Source organism: Microcebus murinus, chromosome 19 (genome assembly GCF_040939455.1).
Source record: "Microcebus murinus isolate Inina chromosome 19, M.murinus_Inina_mat1.0, whole genome shotgun sequence".
Lineage (NCBI taxonomy): Eukaryota > Metazoa > Chordata > Mammalia > Primates > Cheirogaleidae > Microcebus > Microcebus murinus.
Window position 1 is genome coordinate 13,087,039 of NC_134122.1, and position 20,760 is coordinate 13,107,798.

A 20,760-nucleotide genomic window follows, 5' to 3' on the forward strand; every position below is an offset into this window, starting at 1 on the left:
CTTGCGGTACTTCACTTAGAAGAATGGTCTCTAGTTCCATCCAGTTTGTTACAAAAGGTATCAGTTCACCATTTTTTTTTAATGGCTGAGTAGTACTCCATGGTATACATATACCACATTTTAGACTAATGGCCAATAAACACATGAAAACATGCTCAATGTCTCTCTCTAATCATCAGGGAAATGCAGATCAAAGCCACAGTGAGATATCACCTAACCCTAGGGAGAATGGCTTTTATCAAAAAGTCCCCAAACAACAGATGCTGGTCTGGATGCAGAAAGGAAAACTCATACACTGAGTGCTGAGTGCTTGCTGGTGGGACTGCAAACGAGCTATTTAAAAATGCATCCCAAGGGCTTGGAGCAGGGTTTGGTGCATATCAGACAGTCGATAATTGCTTGCTGGGTAACAGTGGCCTAGACCAGGGCAATGGCCGTGGGGATGGAGCAGATCCTATAGATTCGAGACCTAAATGGTGGGCCAAAGGAAAAGAATTAGTTATTGATTAGATGGGAATTAAGAAGGAATTCCCAGGGTTCTGGCTTGGGCAACAGAAGGGGAGAGAATGACAGTCTCTGAGATGAAAAATTCTTAACCTCTTGGAGCCTTAGTCTCAATCTCCTCTTCTGTAAAATGGGACCAACATCCCACATCTCACAAGTATGTGAAGAGAGTAGCCTCGTGCCCGGTACATTAGGGGCAATCAATGCGTCAGTGTGTTCTCCGTCCTCAGATCTCACCTCGACAGAATGCAGGGTCCTCTCTACAGACTGTGAACAGAGTGCACCTGCGTGTCTCTCCTGGGTCCCCAGGTTTGAAGTCCCCAGGGATGGTGGTGGCAGCAGCAGCAGCAGTAGCAGCACAAGTGGGAAATGTATAGCCAGGAAATGAAACAAGCAACTGAGATTGCTAATTGGAGTTTATTTTCTAAAAATGAACTGTGATTCTCAGTGTGGCTCAGTCACCTGCAAACCTGGTCCTTAATGAGCTATTCTGCTCTTTGTCAACATGAAGAATTTTATTGGACAGAGGAGTAGGTTGGTGGTGAGGCTTTCTGCAGCTGGGGGTAGTTGGGGCGGCAGGGGATGGGATGATATAGCAGAAACGAAGTGAGATTGTTTTTAAACTCTCAGTCCTCGCTGGGATACATCTACTTAGGGTCATTCCTCCAGTCTCATTTTCTGGGGAAGAGGAATTGCACATGGTGATGAGCAGCCGGGGCATTGTTTAGGCTACTGTTTCCTGTGGAAAAGATGCAAGCACCGGCGTTAGAGAGGCCCGGGAGGTCGCTCAGAGCCACCACCATCCCCTCCCTCCTGTCCACTCAATGAGTGGAGACTAGGCTACAGCTCTCTGCCACCCACCACGCTGTCCTTGCGCTGGGGCTGCTGAGATGAATGAGACGCAGGCCAGCAAGCAGGCAATCCATACGATGGGTGTGCGTATTCGTTTCCTAGGGTTGCCATAACAAAGCACCACGACGTAGGTGGCTTAACAGAACAACAGAAACTTAGTCTCTCACTCTTTTGGAGGCTAGACGTCCAAGATCAATGTGTCAGCCAGGCTAAGCTCTCTCAGAAAGCTCTAGGGGAAAAGCCTTCCTTGCCACTTCTTAGCTTCTGGTGTTGCCGGCCATCCTTGGTGTTCCTTGACTTGCAGATGCATCACTCAGTGTTCGCCTCCGTTGTCACCTGGAATTCTCCCCGTGTGTCTTTGTGTCTCTTCTCTTCTAAGAACACCAGTCATATTGGGTTTAGAGCCCAGGATGACTTCATCTTAACGCGATTACATTTGCAAAGACCCTGTTTCCAAATGAGGTGACATCCACAGGGACCAGAGTTTAGGACTTGAACACATTTTAGGGGGATGCAATTCAATCCACAGCAGCGTTTGAGTACAAGAGTGCCTGATGGCCTTGTTTAATCAGACTTTACCTTGTTACAAGTGTTATGGGAGGAACCCCTTTGAGATGATTTGCATGCAGTTCCCCTTTCCTTTCTTCCTTCCTCCCTTCCTCCTTTTATTTCTTGACTTCTTTCTACCCCTTTCTGTAGTTTTGTCAACGCACACTAATTGGTCATCTCTTGTGAATTGGGCAGTATGCTAGGCATTGTGGATTGAGTAAAGACCTAAAACAGACACGGTTCCCGCCTCTGAAACTTACAGAGTTGTAGGGGAGAGAGCCCCACAAGTACATGTAAACAACCGGGATGATTGGAATGGGATCCCTTCTGAATATTTAGAGTAACTGCTCGAACCCACCTCTCCCAGGGAAGAAGAAGGATCATCGGCGGCGAATGGCGGCTGCAGGAAGCAACAGCAGGAACCCTGCGCCGTCTCCTCCTGGTTTCCGGTGCTCTACACGCTCAGAGAAACCTCTCTAGACACGAACTACAGCAATGAGCCCGGAAAGTGTAGTCTCCTGTGTTTCGTGTTTGAAATTGCCAAATAACATTCCTGATGACGGTGTTTAAAATGCTGGCCTCACTCTTTTTGCAAATTGAACATCTATCTTCCCTCTAGAATAACGTTTTCACAAGTTGAACACCTGCCTTCCCGCTGGAATGAGAGGCTCTGCGGCAGACTGGGGCGTTGGAAGCACCTCGGATAGTGAAGAATTCTATTCAAGGCCCAGGCGACGTTTCCAGCCTCACCTCCATCACTTTCTCACTCCCTTCCATGGCATTCTAACCACACAGGCGGCCTCTGGGCGTTCCCCTGGTGGCGTCTGCTCAGAAGAACAGGCCTTCTCGTCTGTGCACCAAGAGCGTCCTCTGATCCTGAACTCAAGCGTCTCTTTCCCTGGGACGACTTCTTATTTTTGACCCGTATCTTGATTATTGCTCTTTTCATTTTGTGTTATAATGGGGGAGGGGTGGGCTTCCCCTCTAGGCTGGTGACTCCTTCAAGAGAGGACCTGGATCTTACTCATTTTTGTATCCTGTGTGCTTAACTGTTAGTAGTTCTTGGTGCGCATGAGGGACCTGGTTAAGCTTGGTTGAATGAATGAATCGATGAACGAATGAATGAGCTTCTGATTCACAGAAGCCAGCGTATCTACAGAAAGGATTTTTTTCTCTGCAGGTTTTAATATGGCCTTTCTAGCTCCTCCTGTTCGAAATGACTTGTTTGAGAGTGGGAATGACAATTTAAAGAATGTTAAACTGCATAAGCATGAAAAACAACCTGCTAACAGTGGTTATCTCTGGGGGAGGGGTTAATAGGGATGCGGGGTGGTTTCCACTTATTCTTTCATTATAGACTTCAAAAGAAGAAAGTGGTGTGAAAATGGATGATTTTTACTTTTATGGCTTTGGGGGGTTTAAAACATAAAAAAAATACAAAGAGGACAAATGAACAAATAAGAAGCAGTGCTGTAGAGTTGGATCTGAGTACCGGGCTGGCTCTGGGTGGCTCGTGGCAAACCACCGGTCCCCTCTGAGCTCAGTTTGCTCACCTGTGAAAGGGGAACGAAGAAACTTCCCTCATGGGGCTATTGTGAGGTTTAAAAAGCACAGTGCCCAGCACAGAGAGGGGGCGTTTGATAAATGACAGGTATTGCCGTCGTTATTAGCAAAAATGATAACGGCAACAAGGAGAAAAATGATAAAGATGGGTGCACAGAGAGGCCCCTTTTTATCTGTGACAGTCTTTGGATTTAATTTTATTTATAGCCTGGCTGCTTATGCTGGGTGGCTTAATATATTGATTCTCCGAAAACCATGTGGCTTAGCCTTGGAATGGAGGCCCTTTTAATAAACTCCACTTATTGGGTGATTATGCAGAAGGCAGCTGCAATGACCTTGGTGACAAGGAGGAGCCTGGTGATGACAGTAGCCACCGTTGATGAGCCCTCACTGTGGGCCGTGTCGTCCTCAATGCAATCCCATGAGATCCCCTCATCCCCATTCTACAGATGAGAACAGGAGGCACAGACAGGTTAAATGCTTAAAAGCCGTACAGCTAGCAAGGGGCTTATCTGAGATTCAAACCCAGGTCCTCTAGACCGCAGTTGCTAATCTTTTCGCTGGACCTGTTGCCTCTCAAGCTGCAGATAATGTGGTATAAGAGACAGAGAGAGCAGGGGCACGATGCAGAGGGGCTCTGAAGAAAGGTTGACGGTTTCCAGTCTTCCCATCTGATGACTCACAGCCTGCCCCAGTGGGGCCCGGGAGTCTTGGAATGAAGGGTGGTTACTTCTTGCCGCTGTCACTCACGCCAGGGCCTTCTGTGAAATGGGAGGAGGGGTTGCCGTGGATACCTGAGGATGCTGAGCAAGGGATTACCCATTGTCCCTCCATATCCCGTCTTCCTTCTTCCAGAGTAAAGTGAGTTTTCGTGGAGCATATGGTAGCCTAGAATAAAGACCGTGTTTCCCAGATTTCCTTGCAGCAAGCTGTGGGCACTCGTCTCGGTTTTGGCCAATGGGATAGGAGTAGAAAGCGAGATGTGCAACTTTGGGGACGTTTCTTGAAAAGGAATGAGCATGCTCTTCTCCTTTGCATTTCCCCTTCTGCGGGCTGGACTGCAGGCGTGAGGGAATTGGGGTTTTACCCCCAGACACTAAAATTTAGAAATCACAAAACGGCTGGAGACTCCCAGGCAAGGGTAGGCACCCCTCTGGCCTGGAACCCCTTCGCATGCGTGCCATGGGCTGAGCGCAGGGTGCGTTCGTACTCCTTGTTGTGGGATGCCTAGGTGACTTCGCTAGGGCTTCCTAACAAATTCACACAGACGGAGAGGCTTAAACAACATGTATTTTCTCACCCTGGAGGCCAGAAGTCTGCGATCGAGGCAGTGGCAGGGCTGGCTCCTTCGGAGCTCTCCCTCCTTGGCTGTCCTCACACCTGTTTGTGTCCTAATTTGCTCATCCTATAAGGACATTCATCATATCACATTAGGGCCTTCGAGAATGATCTCATTTTTACTTATTTACGTCTTTAAAGACCCCATCTCCAGCACAGCCCCATTCTGAGGTTCCGGAGGTTAGGGCTTCCGCATACGCATTTTGGCAGGGGTGAGGCGCACAACTGCAACCTGCAGCAGTGCCCACATGGTCTACTTGGATAGCGAATGTAAACAAACTGTCAGGACACCCGAGGACTGCAAAAATTGCTGCTGAAGTTTATCCGCAGACTGAGAGTCGCAAGGCTGAAATAGATTTGCTGTCGTCTGCGTTGTAGCAACATGCACGTTTTCCTGTTCTTTATCTCGGCTCTGATGTGTTGCTACAGAAAGGAGCCGGTCTACACCCTGTTCTCTCTTTCTTTACCACTTTGCTGAACAAGTTTTGCTATGGCAACCACTGGCTGGGGTGGGGCTGCTGCAGGGTCAGCCCCTGCTCTTCTCTCCTCACTGCTGCGCTTCAGCTGCTGCCTAGGCCCCGGGGTGGAGGTTAGCGCTGATAGTGTCCGGTACGTGCGTGTCTGGGGGCGGGGGGCTGGTGAAAGTGGCACCTTCGAGAAAGCGGGCACATGGAAGGCAGGATCCCTCTGAAGAGGGAAGCCACTCCTTCAGCGACTGATGGGTCACGCTTGGATTTTCTGTCTCTGGCTGACCCACGCTCTGGGTATTGTGAAGCTCTTGGCTTCGGTGACAGTTCCCGGGAGCTTTCACCAGGGCTCCTCCTGCCTTTCTCGCAGCTGCAAGGTGATCTGCACACTCCAATCTGATGCCCCTCCAGTCCTTTGAAAGCAAGTTTTATCCACTGTGTGTCCCTTGGGGTTTGGGGTCTGGGCCATCTGCAGCCGTCCCTCTGCAGATTGCTCTGGTGTGTTAGGAGCGGTTGTGGGCAGAGGAGGTGGCCGTGAGAAAGCACTTGCCACTGGAAGACGTGCATGACTCACTGAGTCATCTGCCTGAAGCCAGCTGCAGTGCCCCCCTGGGCCTGGAACTTTGTGAGGCCGTGTCTTGGGTGAGAGGAAGGGCGTGCACAGCACAGGAGATCTGTTGGAGTCTCCAGATTCTCTGCCTTGGGAGTTGTGTCGGGTGGTTCCAAGCGTCCGGAAACCTCTAGGACCTGCCCCGAGCACCCGGATCTCCTTCCAGGTTTGCCCGGTGACGAGTCCATGGCCAGATTTGTGCAAAGGTTGCCGTCCCAACTCGGTTGCTCTGCTGTAATTTATAAAATGTGTTAGTTGACAGACACAGCCTGGAGCAGTCCCCGCGGCTTCCTAGGGCAGCTGTCGAAGGCGAACTGTGCATGCGGATGACGGCGCAGGTCTGCCTCCTCCTCCCTCTTACCCTCAGGAAGCCATGGCATCCATGGAGGGCAGTTCAGATCCTTGGGCTGTTTCTCCATTTCCCTGTCCACCCCCTTTGGATGGGTCTAGCCTGGCTGTATTTATTAATTTGTTCATTTACTTGTTCGTTCATTCCACAAATATTAAGTGAGCATCAGTGTCGCGCTGAGTATGGCTTCAACCTACCCACGTAACAGAAGTGAAACAATAAATACCCAACACCCTTGAGTGCTTATATTTTAGTGTGGGTGGGTGGATGGAGGAAGACAGTTAGGTCTTTGCACTTGGGTTTTCATGGATCACGACAAATTTGCACAGCACTTTTGGTTCTGTAATAATTTCTTTATTTCAAAATATTAAGGGGATACAAATGTTTTAGGTCACATGGATCACTTTTGCAATGCTTCAGTCCCAGCACAAGGTGTGCCTGCCACCCGAATAGTGTTCATTGTACCCGTTAGGTAGGTTTTTGCCCCTCCTCTCCTCCTTCCTCCCCCTCAGATTGATTTCCACTGAGTTTTACTTCTCTCTGTGCCCATGTGCTCATCAGTTAGTTTCAATTTAATAGTGAATGCATGTGGTATTTGTTTTTCCATCCTTGAGACACTTCCCTTAGGAGAATGGCCTCCAGTTCCATGTAGATTGTTGCAAAAGGTATTAATTCATCTTTTTGATGGCTGAGTAGTACTCCATGGTATACATATATCTCTTTTCGTTAGTCCACTCGTGAATTGAGGGGCACTTGGGTTGATTCCACATCTTTGCTATTGTGAATTGTGCTGCTATAAACATTCGAGTACAGGTGTCTTTTTGATGAAAAATCTTTTTGTTCTTTGGGTAAATACCCAATAGTGGGATTATTGGATTAAATGGTAGGTCTGCTTTTAGTTCTCTGAGGAATCTCCATACTGTTTTCCATAGAGTTTGTAATAATTTGCAGTCTTACCAACAGTGCATAAGCATTTTTTTCTCTCTGCATGCACACCAACATCTATTATTTTGGACTTTTTGATAAATGCTATTCTAACAGGGATAAGGTGATATCTCATTGTAGTTTTAATTTGTATTTATCTGATGATTAGTGACATTGAGCATTTTTTCATGTTTGTTGACCATTTGTGTTTCTCCTTTTGAGAAGTTTCTGTTCATGTCTTTTGCCCACTTTTTAATAGGGTTGTTTTTCTTGCTGATTTGCTTGAGTTCTTTGTAAATTCTGGTTATTAACTCTTTATCAGATGTGTAGCTTGTAAATGTTTTCTCCCATTCTGTAGGTTGTCTGTTTGCTGTGTTGATTGTTTCCTTAGCTGTGCAGAAACTTTTTAGTTTAATCAAATCCCATTCATTAATTTTTGTTGTTGTCATGATTGCCATTGGGGTCTTTTTCATAAATTCTTTGCCTATGCCAATATCTAGAAGACTTTTTAGCTACATTTTCCTCTAGAATTCTGATGGTTTTCATTTCTTAGATCTAATCTTTTATTCATCTTGAATTAATTTTTGTGAGTGGTGAGAGGTAGGGGTCCTGTTTCATTCTTCTGTATGTGGCTAACCAATTTTCCCAGCACCATTTATTGAATAGGGTTTCTTTTCCCCAGTATATGTTGTTGTCTGCTTTGTCAAAAATCATTTGAGTGTAGGTAGATGGTTTTATATCTGAGTTATCTGTTCTGTTGCAATGGTCTATGTCCCTATTTTTGTACCAATACCATGCTGTTTTGGTTACTATAGCCTTGTAGTATAGTTTGAACTCTGGTAACATGATGCCTTCAGATTTGTTCTTTTTGCTTAAGATTGCTTTGCTATTCAGGCTCTTTTCCGGTTCTAAACAGAGTGTAGAATTATTTTTTCTAGATCTGTGAAGTATGACTTCAGTAATTTAATGGGGATGCTTGACTTTTAAATAACTTTGGGCAGTACAGACATTTTAACAATGTTTACTCTAACTCTCCATGAGCATGCTGTTTTTGCATTTGTTTGTATCCTCTGCAATTTCTTTCCTCAAAGTTTCATAGTTCTCCTTGTAGAGATCTTTCACTTCCTTGGTTAAGTATATTGCTGGGTATTTTGTTTTCTTTGCAGCTATTGTGAATTCTATTGAGTATTTGATTTGACTCTCAGCTTGACTGTTATTAGTATATAGAAATGCTATGATTTATGTACATTGATTTTGTATCTTGAGATTTTGCTGAATTTATTTATCAATTCCGAGAGACGCTTGGTGGAATCTATGGAGTTTTCTAGGTATAAGATCATATCATCATCAAAGAGTGATAGTTTGACTTCTTTTTTCCCAATTTAGATACCCTTAATATTCTCCTATTGTCTGATTGCTCTGGTTAGGACTTCCAGCACTATGTTGAATGGAAGTGGTGACAATGGGCATTCTTGTCTTGTTCCAGTTCTTAGTGGGAATGCTTTCAACTTTTCCCCATTCAGCATGGTGTTGCCTGTGGACTTGCCATATGTGGCTTTTATTATTCTGAGGTATTCCATTCTATGCCTAGTTTGTTAAGGATTTTTATCATGAAACGGTGCTGGATTTTATTGGATGCTTTTTGTGCATCTATTGAGAAGATTATATGATCTTTGTTTTTGTATTTGTTTATGTGGTGAATCATATTTATTGACTTATGTATGTTGAACTGTTTCTGTAATAATTTCTAACTGGAAAGGCAATCTCTTCAATACACACATCCCCCCACCACCTCGTCCCAAATCTCCATCCTGGATGGGGGAAGGGCTGTGAGGTGTAGAGATGTATTTTCATACTGTTTCCCTTCCTCTTAAAGCAGGGGTTCTTAACCCATTTTGAGATCTGGACTCCTTTGTCCTATGGACCCTTCGCAGAATAATATTTTTAAATGAATTATGTGAAATACATAGGGTTATGGAGAAAACCAATAATTTGAAATGAAATTATCATTTTTCTTAAATGATGGCGTAGTAACACACGTGCTCCTTTATTAATACATTAAGTAACATGATTAGCAGTGGGCTTCATGACAACTGTGATTTTGAAGTACTGATGAGCATATTTAGAAATATCTGTAGCACCTGGAATGTATTGTGAAAATATTCTTGATTTCTCTTGGTGACAAAGTCCTAGATACTGTAAATGGCACTGTGGCTTATTGCCACTATATTAGTCTGGTCAGGCTGCCATGACAGAGTGCCACAAACTGGGGTGCTTAGACCAGAAATTCACCATCTCACATTTCTAGAGGCTCAAAGTCCAAGATCAAGGTGTTGGCGGAGCTATGTCTCCTCTGCAAGCACTAGAAAGTGGCCAAGACAATACAGGAATCTACACATACACCCCACATACAGGAAAGAGAGGTGGCAGTTATGTTTGCAGGACGTCTTCAACTAGCCCACACTCTGTTACTAGGGTCTTACTTTTTCCTTGCTAGTCCATTAAACACCTTCCTTACTTGCAGTTCTCTGACAAACAACTACAGCAACCTCAAGCAACCCAATCCTCTAACACTGAAATCACCATCCTAGGAATATATGGTGAGGGGGGGACTGCTTCTGTTTTTAATCTAAAAGTCAAATGTCATCATGTCACCACCCTCGTCCAGCACTACCCCTTCGATGACCATCTCGTTGCTTTCAAAATCCTTAAGGTGGCATCCACAGCCTCTTGTGACTAGCCCCTACCCACCTCTCTGACCTCATCCCACTTCCCACTAACCCCTGAGACAGTCTGGGCACCCTCCTTCTCTCAGACCATTGAACACACCCATCTTCTTTCTACCTCTGGCTTTAGCCCATGCCACGTGTTCTGCTGTGATTCGGAAGCTTTAAGGATTTCTGCAAGATGTCAGGGGAATGTGCCTTTCTTGCCTCTGAATTAGCAAGGGGAAAGATGGTGTGAATATCCAGGAGTTCAGAGTCCTGAGAAAGGCGATTTATGTATGAGGGAGAGTTCAGTTCATCTAAGGCATTGCATTTTTAAATGAAGCTATCAATTTCCTTTCTTTCAGTCTTTAGCTGGTTTAAAACTTGAGTCCTGGTGTGTGTGTGTGTGTGTGTGTGTGTGTGTGTTGTATGTGCTCCTTGGTAAAAACTGTTTCTCTTAGACTTGGAATAATGAGCTCCCCAGATATGCATGCTGCAGGAATAATAATCAACCTGTGTTATAAACCGGTGTCTGAAATGTTACCTACTGAGACGAGAACATTCCTGTGAGGTGGATTGAACATATTCTTTGTGTATAAGGTGTGTGTATGGTGTGCGTGTGTGTGTGTGTGTGTGTGTGTGAGAGAGAGAGAGAAAACTTTAGCCTGAATTTTATTTATTTGTTCACTGCCTTCAAGATTTGTGCTATATTCAACTACAACTTTTTTACTCACTGCACTCACTTTTTTACAAGGATATATTTTCATAATATATTTTTCCCTAAATTGGCTCACTTTTTGTAAATTTAGCTTCAACCTTAAAAGAATATCCAACAAACCACAGACCTGGAGATGATAATTGCAAAACACACATCTGATAAATGTCTGGCATCCAAAATATATACAAAGAACTCTTAAAACTCGACTATAGCAAAGAAAAAAAAAAAGAACCCAATTTTAAACTGGGCAAAAGACCTAACAAACACCTCACCAAAGAATGTAAACAGATGGCAGATAAGCATATTAAAAGATGCTAACCACCATATGTCATTAGGGAACTGCAAGTTAAAATAACAATGAGATGCCACCACACACCTATTATTAGATGGCCAAAATCCAAAACACTGACACCACCAAACACAGAAGGGGATGTGGAGCAACAGGAACTCTCATTTATCACTGGTGGGAATGCAAAATGGTACAGCCACTGTATAAGGCAGTTTGGCACTTGCAAAAGTAAACATACTCTTACCATATGATTCAGCACCCTCACTCCTTGGTATTTACCCACATGAGTTGAAAAGTTATGTCTACACAAAAGCCTGCACCCAAATGTTTATAGCAGCTTCGTTTACAATTGCCAAAACTTGGTGCTATGATCTGAATGTTTGTGTCCCCCTAAAATTCATGTGTCAAAATCCTTACCCCCCAAGATAATGATATTAGCAGGTAGGGCCTTTGGGAGGTGACTAGATCATGAAGGTGGAGCCCTTGTGAATGAAATTAGTGCTTTTGTAAAAAGACCCCTGGGAGGCTGTGTTCCCCTCATCAAATGAGGCTGCAGCAAGAAGGTGCTGCCTAAGACGAATGGGCCCCCACCGGACACTGAGGCTGGTGTCTTGATCATAGACTTCTTTCTCCACCTCCACAACTGTGGGAAATAAATATTTGGTGTCTGTAAGCCACCCAGTTTATGATATTTTTGTTACTGCAGGCTGAAAGGATCCAGATTTAATGCTTTAATACAATGCTGGTGGGAATGGACATTGGTGTGACCATTGCAGGGAGCAATTTGGCACAATGGGGTGAAGAAGCAACTGACCCCTTGGCCTGCCCATGGCACTCGCAGGTGGATGTCCAAGTATGAGTGCAGAAGCCCTTGGACATGTCCATGAGGGGTGTGTTCAAAGGCAGTTATTACAGTGGTGTTTGCAAATGTGAAAAACTGGGAACAACCTGAGTATGCATTATGAGGGGGGGGTGGATAAATACATTATTGCAGGCTCTACGCTGCTAAAATGGACTGGATGTGCATGTGCATTGGCAAGGATAGATCTTGACACATAATGTTGGGTGAAGAAAGCAAGTTCCAAAATGACATGCAGGACACGATTCTATTGTTATACATACTAAATATACCAAACATACTAAATATAGTTTATAGGTAGATACAGGTAATTATAAAAACAGTAACTGTAAGAGTCCATATCAACTTCATGTTAATGGGCGGAAGAGGAGTGCTGGGGAAGGGAACATAGAGATTGGGTAGCTTTACCCCACCCCCAACACACGCATTCTTACACAAACCTGATCAAATTTTAACTTAAATTTGGTAAATATGTGTTTATATATAATTATTTGTGCTTTCTACTTTTAAATTAAAAAAATAAAAAGAATTTATATTCCTTTTGCTACAATCTATCAAACCATTCTATGGCTCTTACTCTGTATTAGACTTTGCAAATGTTAATAATAATTCAAGCCTCATCATAACCCAATGGGGGTGTATTTTAGAAGAGAGGAAACATAAGCACAGAGAGGCTAAGCCATTCACCCAGGGTGAAACAGCTCAGAAGTGGCAGAGCGAGGCTTCAGACCCAGGTAGCCTGACACACAGTCCACGCTCTCAGGCACCAGCTACACAGTGTCCACGCCTTGCAGCCCTTCACCGGCGTCCCTCACAGTCCCTCACACGACCAGGCTACCTGTCTACCTTACTTTGTTCTAAGCCACGTACGAGCTGGGCTCTCCTCCCCCTCATCCCGCTACTCTGGCACTAGCCTGGCTCCTGGGCTGTGATAAGTAAATAGCAAATGCTGTTGAACAACAGCGCACATGCTTGTGCAGCCCCAGGTTTCCGGAAGCTTCTCTGTGCCCATTGCCTCTGAGTCCGCCGCTGCATTTGATGCCATCCAGGATGTTGGCACTGCGGTATATGGGAAATCAGCCCATTTAGTAGAAAAGTTGAGAAAAATAACCAAATAATGTGGATGCTTGTGTCCTAAGGGCTATCTTTCTCCTTCCGCACGTGGAGGGGTTGTTCGGGGAAAGTTGTAATATTTTCAGAAATATCCAGGCCTCCTCACAAATCAATTTCCTTTCTCCAGCTGATTCTCACTCAACTTTGGGTTTCGATGTAGACGACTCTTCTGAGAAGCCGCCTCTGGTCACCCCATGCCCCTCCCTATTATTTGTTATAACCAAATATGCTTGTTTTAAATTATATCTTTATTTTATTGCATTTTAATATAATCGCATATTCATTCTTTTTAATGTCTGTCTGTCCTAGGATGTGGTAAACTGCAAGAGGCTGAGGACCACGCTTGTTTGGCTCGTACTTTATCGCCAGTTCCCGGCACGGCGCCTGCTCCGTGGTAAGTGTTCATTTGTCCTCACCATCGAATGGATCTTGTTGCTGAATGCAGTGGCTTAACTGAAAGCTGTTCTACAGGCTCTTCCAAATTTTTTTTTTGCTGCAGGACTTCTTTCATTAAATGAGATTATTCAGACTTGCTCACATAAACCATTGCATTGCTCTGGTTAAATTGGGGAGGAGGAGCATGTGTGACTGGGGAGAATCTTCCTTCTCCTTGCTGCTCCCAGTTCACCCCTTGAAAGTTCCAGAAGGATCTTCTCACCAAGGGAGCCTCCCTTTGCATACTGAAAGACAGACGGTGTGTCCTCTCCCCCCAGGTCCCCGAGTCTGCCTTGTGGGGCATTTTGCTAATAGAGCCGTAAATTCTCCCTCTAAATGAGCATCCTGATTTGGTTTGCTCTTCGAATGCCCTCTTCCCCGGGGAAAATATCGTGCTTTCCCCGAGTTACGGCAAGGACTCCGGTGGCTGGCTGTGTGGCAATCCCGCCTCTGCCATCTGACAGTCTAATTCCTTTCCAATTGCAAGCTCGTTATTTCCTCAGCCAGTCCCCACCTCAGGGCAGCTGACCCAGCGGCAGGAATTGCCTGTGTCGTCTCTCTGCACTGCCATGGATATACTGGCCCCGGCCGACTCCGCTGAAAACAGAGGAGGGAAGGGCGAGGCACCAGCACGCAGAGCAGGCTCGGTCCCCATGGTCGGCGCTGCTCTCCCTTTGGGCTCCAGCATGGCTGGGAAGCCAAGTCTCCTGTTTACTAAATGCCTCCTGCCCAAAAGGCTGGGAATAACACCTGCCTTTCTAAGTGGCAGGATTCCTGCCTGCCCGAGGCCCCTTCCTCCTGCGGGGGTTTTGGACCTCTCCCAAATCCTCCTTGTGGAACGTTCTCGGGCACATTCCGTGGCAGGTCAGGGGCAGTCCCTTGCTCTGAATCTGACTCCGACAGTGGCGAGGGATGGAACTAGAGGTGCTTTCCATGTGCCTCGATTTCCTGGCCCTTGTAACGGGCATAAGAATGTATGGCGCAGGATTCTGGGAGGGTTAAATGAGATGCACGCACGAAAGGATTTAGGAGTGAAGCGTCCTGAGGGCCGTAAGCACTTTTAACCGGTTCCATCTATGCTTATCTATGTTTACATAGCAGTGTTCATGTTTACATCTATACCCACTGTGTTTAAATCTGTACTTGTTTCCTGTGGCTCCTGCGACAAATTACTGTAAACTGGGCGGCTTAACCCAGCAGAGATGGGTTCTCTCCCAGTGCTGGAGGCCAGAAGTCTGACACGCAGGTGTCAGCGGGCTGCGTTCTCTCTGCAGGTGCTGGGGCTGGGTCCTTCCACGCCTCTTCCACTTCTGACGGCTGTCGGTGTTCCTCGTCTTCTTGGCTTGTGGCCACATCACTCGAACGTCTGCCTCTGCCTTCACACGGCCACCTCCTCCTCTGTCTGTGTCTCTCCTCTGCGTCTCTTATGGGGACTTTTATTGTTGCATTTAGAATCCACCTGGCTTATCCAGGATGACCTCACCTTAAGATTCTTAGCTCTGTGAAATCTGCAAAGATCTCTTTTCCAAATAAGGTTCCATTCACATGTTCCAGGGATTTGATGTGAATATATATATATGTATATATATTTTCTTGCAGTACATCTATCTCTATTATCTATTTATATCTATTTGATGGGGAAGCAAAGCTGCTAAAATGCTAACAGTTTCTAAATCTAAGTTGTAGGTGTGCAGGTGCTCGTTGTGCAGGTACACAGTTCTTTATCTAAAAATTCTGGGGATGAAATGTGTTTTTGCACTCAGATATTTGCAGATTTTAGAAAGACATTCAGGTGCGTGTGCTGTATGTCACATTACACCCTTGATGGGAGCCTGGAAGCTGTCCTGTATATTAATATGTCTGCCATGATACATTTAAATATTTACACTAAATGATTTCAAAAGAGATGCAAATAATTCTATGCTTTTAAGGGTCAAGTTTTGCTATCCAATGAGTTTTAGCATCAAATGCGTGAAAAACTTCTGGATTTAAGAGCTTTTTGGATTTTAGAATTACTGAGAAGAGAGTGGAGGCCTGTACTGCTTTTTTCTCCTTTTTTGTATGTTTGAAAATTTTCATAGTTAAATCTTTAGAAAGTGAGATTGTGTAGATAACATGCTTAGCATCATGCCTGGCACGTAAAAAGAACTCAAAAAGATGTATAACTATTAAAATTAGTTTCATCATCATTATACTTATTGACAGTGTTGAGTTATAAGTCAGGCACTCAGGAGCTATTGAAGAATTTTACACAGGGGAATGACATGGGCAGGGAAAGAAGAGTCTAGAAGGATGCCTGTTGGCATCCACAGGAAGTGATTGCGTGGGGCAAGCAGCAGAGGGAGTTAGGGGGCTGTGAAACTCATCCGGGCTGTGGTTCTAGGTAGAAGAGAAGAAGAGGGCATAAATGAACTGGGCAGACCTTGGTGAGTGCTCTGGGCTGGGAGAACAGGATGGATTCTTGTCACCTTCCTTGATATGCTTTTGAATGACAGCAAAAGAGAGACATACAGGATGCTCTGCCTATTTAGGAGGGAAAATATGCATTAGTCAATTCAGGCACAAGTCGAGTGGAAATTTCATGGCTGACTCAGCCTCCCAGTCCAGATAACAGCCCTTGTAAATTCCACACTTTCAACTGTAAGGGTTAATTTGGGGTGGTGGACCTGCTGATCAGGCCCACTTAGGCACAAAGCAAAGACCACTGGGGCCCCTGTACAGAAGCAGTTTCACCCCAGAATTTCTTATTTTGAAGCTGCAGAGGCTGCGCAGCTGTGCGGATCTTAGGGGCTTAGGGCAGGGTTTCTCAACTCTGGCTGTGCATTGGAATCAGTTGGGAAAAGAGTTTAACAAACTCTCCACTGTGCATCAAATAGAACAGACTCTCTAGGCACAGGACTTTGGCATCATGTTTAAGAAACTTTTCCAGGTGATTCTAAGATGCAGACCACTGGGTATAGGTTTTAGAAGGGGTGGGGGAGTCCAGCCCAGAAAAGGCTGCCAGCCTGAGCTCTCCTGATCAGTAAGCAGAGGGGAAGGGGCTGGGAAATGGTCTGAGTTGTGACAAGGAGGGAGGGAGAGAAGAATAACCCAACATGGGTGAAAATGTAAAAACCCAGGCGATTAAAAAAAAAAAAAAGCAAGAAAGCAACACTGTGTAGACCGTCTACATGGCAAGCATGATCAACTATCCCACAGCCATCACCATCACTTAAGGGGTGATGGAAGATGGAGAAACAGGAAAAGGACAAACCAAGAGCAAGACAGTCCGTGGAAGAATTGCAACAGCTCCTCAGCAAATGCCGAGCGTGGGATTAAGATGTTAGGAATGGGGCGAGGCAGGGGACGTGTGCAGCTGTCATTAGAACGATCATTCCTCCGAGCCACCCTGCAGCCTTTTACAAAGTCCTCGAGGGTGTGTGGCTCTGGGGTTGGGAGCTGTGAAAAGCAGGGCCTGTTTTCACACTTCCCAGAACGGTCTGGTGATTTAAGCAAGCCATGTTTATCATAGACAAACTTGAGAAATACAGACAAGCAAAAGCAGAACAAGATCAAAGCTAAATTCAACAGCTACCCTTAAAACAACCACGAAGCTGGGTGTGTATATTTCTTTCTCATCCTCTTTCCTCTGCTCTGAGTGTGTACTTTTGCTTTTTAAACAAAAAAAAAGATCATAGGAGATCTAGTTTTATAATTTTTTTCATTCAACAATAGATGTGGAACTACATTAAAAAAAAAACAAAACCACCACATGATCGTTTTTAATGGCTGCTCAATGTTTTATTGTATTTGTATTTCAATACTACTCAATTCTCTTGTAATAAGCAAACAGGCGGATTTGGGTCTTTCACTTATAGTCATCAATGCCATCACATCTCCATACATGCATCTTTATGCAGTGCACTGATTTTTGCTTTAGGATAAGTGGCCCCAAATGGAATGGCTGCAACAAAAGGTGTGTGCGTTTTTAGGTCTTTTGATACATAGCACCAAAGCGCCCTGCGATTAGCCCTCTCTGTAGCACAGTGGGAGTGTGGAAGGAACTATTCTTAAACTAGTCAAGGCAGCTTTATCTATCTGGGTTAATGACGACCTTGCCGCTTTTGCCCACCTTTGTACCCTCCTGCTGTGAGCAGGGGTGGGGTGAAACAGATTGGGGAGCTCTCCCAGCCTTCTAGGGTCCCACGTGCCTGCTGGTCTTTGGAAAGGGGAAAGTGCAAGCCCCACCAGCTGCCCGGCTTCCGGAAACACCAAACTCCGTGTCATTGAAGCTCCGAAGTCCATCGTCTTTTAACAGTGACCGCTTTGGGAGAATTTTGGCCATACGTATTTAGGATGCTCAGGGTGGCTGGTTCTCAGGCCGAACTGCACATTAGAATCACCTGGGAGAGCTTTGAATCTATTCTGATGCTGAGCGCTCACTCCAGTCCATTTGAGTTAGAGTCTCTGCAGGCAGTTAGGGGACTCAGAGTTTTAAAGGGCCTCAGGCGGTTCTAATTGCCCCCGCGGTGGAGCAGGGCAGCCCCAGGGCGTTCAGTGACCTTTGCCGGAGAGAGAAGATGCACCCTGGAGCCCCGGGGAAAGCCAAACCCGTTCACACATTTTGAACGAGCTCTTTAACAACCAATTCCAACCACTTTAAGCATTTTAAACTCTTCCTGCCCTCAGGCACAGAGTCCAAGCCGCACATTCATAAAGGTGGCTATTGCATCAGCTCAAAGAAAAATTAAACTCCTTTCATGTGAATATTCCACTCCGCCAATGTGCAGTTTAAATCATTACTTCCAGACAATTTGTTTTATAATCACCGGGCCTAACAAAGCGAATTTCCTATAAATTAATCAACTGAGGAAGAACTGCAAATGTTGTGTTTAGTTTTGGGTAATTGTTTCGGCTAGTGACACACTGGCCCTTTTAAAAAAGGGAAATTTCTAGAGTTGTTCAAAGTCCCTTAGTCCACTGAATGTCATGCCCTTTGGCCCTGGGATTTACCATGCAGCTCGTGACCTCCCTCACAAACCTTCACTACCATACCCTCTAGGCCTTTGCTCACGGGTGGTTTTTTCCACCTGGAGTTTCCTTGAAATAGAGTCAACAGATTCAGCAAATAAAAACACAGTGTGCCCAGTTCAATGTGAATTTCAGATAAATAACGTAATTTTAATGAAATCCTGCCATTCGCGAAGCATGTCTATTCCAACTATGCATTCTGGAACCGAGGAAATAACTAACCACAGGATGGGCTTGGGGACCTACTGCGTCCACAGCGAGGTGGACCTGGGCTAAAACTCCACTGATCGCTGGACCTCCGTAAGCCCCTCCTCGGACCACAGGGATGTCTTGGGTCCCCTGGAATGTGTGTCAACTCAGAGCCTGTGTCCAGTAGTCCCCCTAAGATCTGTTTCTTTTCCCCGATGCACATCAGCCTAGTAAGAGCCCATAGGTTCCTTTGATAGAGGCTAGAGAAAGATGAACTGCATCAGTTTTTGGCAGGATAGCATGGCCCTTCCTCAAGGAGACTTAGCCTCCCTTTTATTCAAAGGGTTTTGGGTCTGTAAACTGGCCCAAGTCCAGGAACTAATTGCAGGGTGATGACTCTGTTTCCGTGATTCAAATCAGACTTCCGTTGATCCTGGATAGACAGATCAAGTACGAATGTCGCAGGCTGCCTAACTATTTATTTTCTTAGGTACCCTGTGATGGACGAGCTAGCGCCCTAAGTCTCTGTGACTCAGAACGTTCTGATTACGGTTTTGCCTCCTCTGTCTGCAACTGTGTCTTCCTGGCCTTTGGTGATAGAGTGCCGGCACTTGGCACCTGCTGTTCCGGCATCTAAGAGTCCCCATTGCCTCTGGGATCGCTGTCCAGCAGCAGCGTTTCTCCCTGTAATTTCTGACGTTCGGAGAAGAATGACCACAGACTTCTCCAGGGATGCTGGGGCTTCTCCCACAGACCTATCTCCTGCAGTTGTGGCGGCCCTACCAGGGCGGAGGAACAGGTTTTTCGTGATAAATGGACTCCAATACTCCAAATCCAGTCTCCCTAAGCCTTTGGGTACCTTCCCCTGCAACACGCCCACACAGTGCTGGCATCTCCACTTCGCTTAGTGAGGGCCGCCGGGTGCTCCGTGTCACAGCCAGGCAGCCAACCAAGCTGTTAGGACTCTCTCTGACCCTAGGAGCTGCAACCCGAGATCCAGAATACTCCAGTTAGTGAGCCCATATCCATAAATCCGCCCTGATCCAACTTTACCTTCCTTCCAACCATTATCTCATACCTTTAATATTTATTCCCACATGTATTTCCCAGATTTATGCCTGTATAAGTTGGAAAAGTTGCAGTATGACCTATGACCCATAGGTCATGCTTTGTACCTCATCCGTGAGTCTAGTTCTAGGTCTGAAAGCAGAGAGGCGTATCTCGGGGGGTGCTGAGGAGAACCGGGGTTGTTTTGCAAGGTGACCCCTCAGAGGAGGCTGCCGCAGGTTGCTCAAGTGAAACAGGGGTGACCAGTCGGACTGTGGGGGGCCTGGAAGGAAGAGGGGCTGCTTCCACCGGCAAAGAAGACACAGCAGAATTTAGGGCTTCCATGCACCCAGCTTCCCTGGGATCTGCCCATGTGTCTGTTCCAGTTTTTAGGATCTCATGCCTTCCTAATCAGTGCCCTCACTCTGACCTCGGACACCTTGTGAGGCTGTGAATTGAGTTTGCATTGTTATTCAGCTACTTTCAAGATGAGACTTTGGGTTTGTTTTTCAGCAATCTCAGCCTGCAGGAGAGTCAGGAGATAAGGGTTTCTTTCAGGCTCAACACAGAGGGTTTGGGGTTAGTTATGTCATACTGGAGCTGAGAATTTGAAACTCCGAGCTCATCCCTTTCTTTCCCACTTTCTCTGGCTCATTTGGGAGCAACTAGCCAATCTCATTACGCTTGTTAATTTGACTAAAATGTTCTAAGGTATCCCAGAACCTTGACTTTTATAAGTGTTTAGCTGGAAGTATCCAATATTTGAGACATGCTTATACTAAAATATTGTGCATTATTTACCTGAAATTCAAATTGAACTCGGCATTCTGTATTTGATTGGGCAACCCCACCTTCAGAAAATCCTCCTCACTCTCCAAAATCCAATTAAAATGCTATGTTCTCTACAGACTGTTCCAGACAGAAGTTATGACTTTAATAAATCAATTAATATCATTTATTGATCACTTACAATGTGCCAGGTCCAGCTGTAAGTGCTTTACATGGAATGACTCATTGAAGTCTGACCATACTCATACGTAGATAATATTATAACACTCATTTTACAGATGGAAAAATTGAGCCCCAGAGAGGAAACATAACTTGTCCAGTAGATCTGTGGTCCCCAACTCCCCCTGGGCCATGGACCAGTATTGGACTTGTTAGGAACCAGGCCATGCATCACCACCTGAGCTCTGTCCCCCCTTTCTCCCTCCCTCCTCGCCCAGCCCAGGTCCG

General features: G+C 45.5%; 1 pseudogene; it reads right to left on the reverse strand.

Annotated features, from left to right (window-relative positions):
* Positions 1–2,248: 2,248 nt before the first annotated feature.
* Positions 2,249–2,423, reverse strand: LOC142862531 (uncharacterized; annotated as a pseudogene).
* Positions 2,424–20,760: the final 18,337 nt, after the last annotated feature.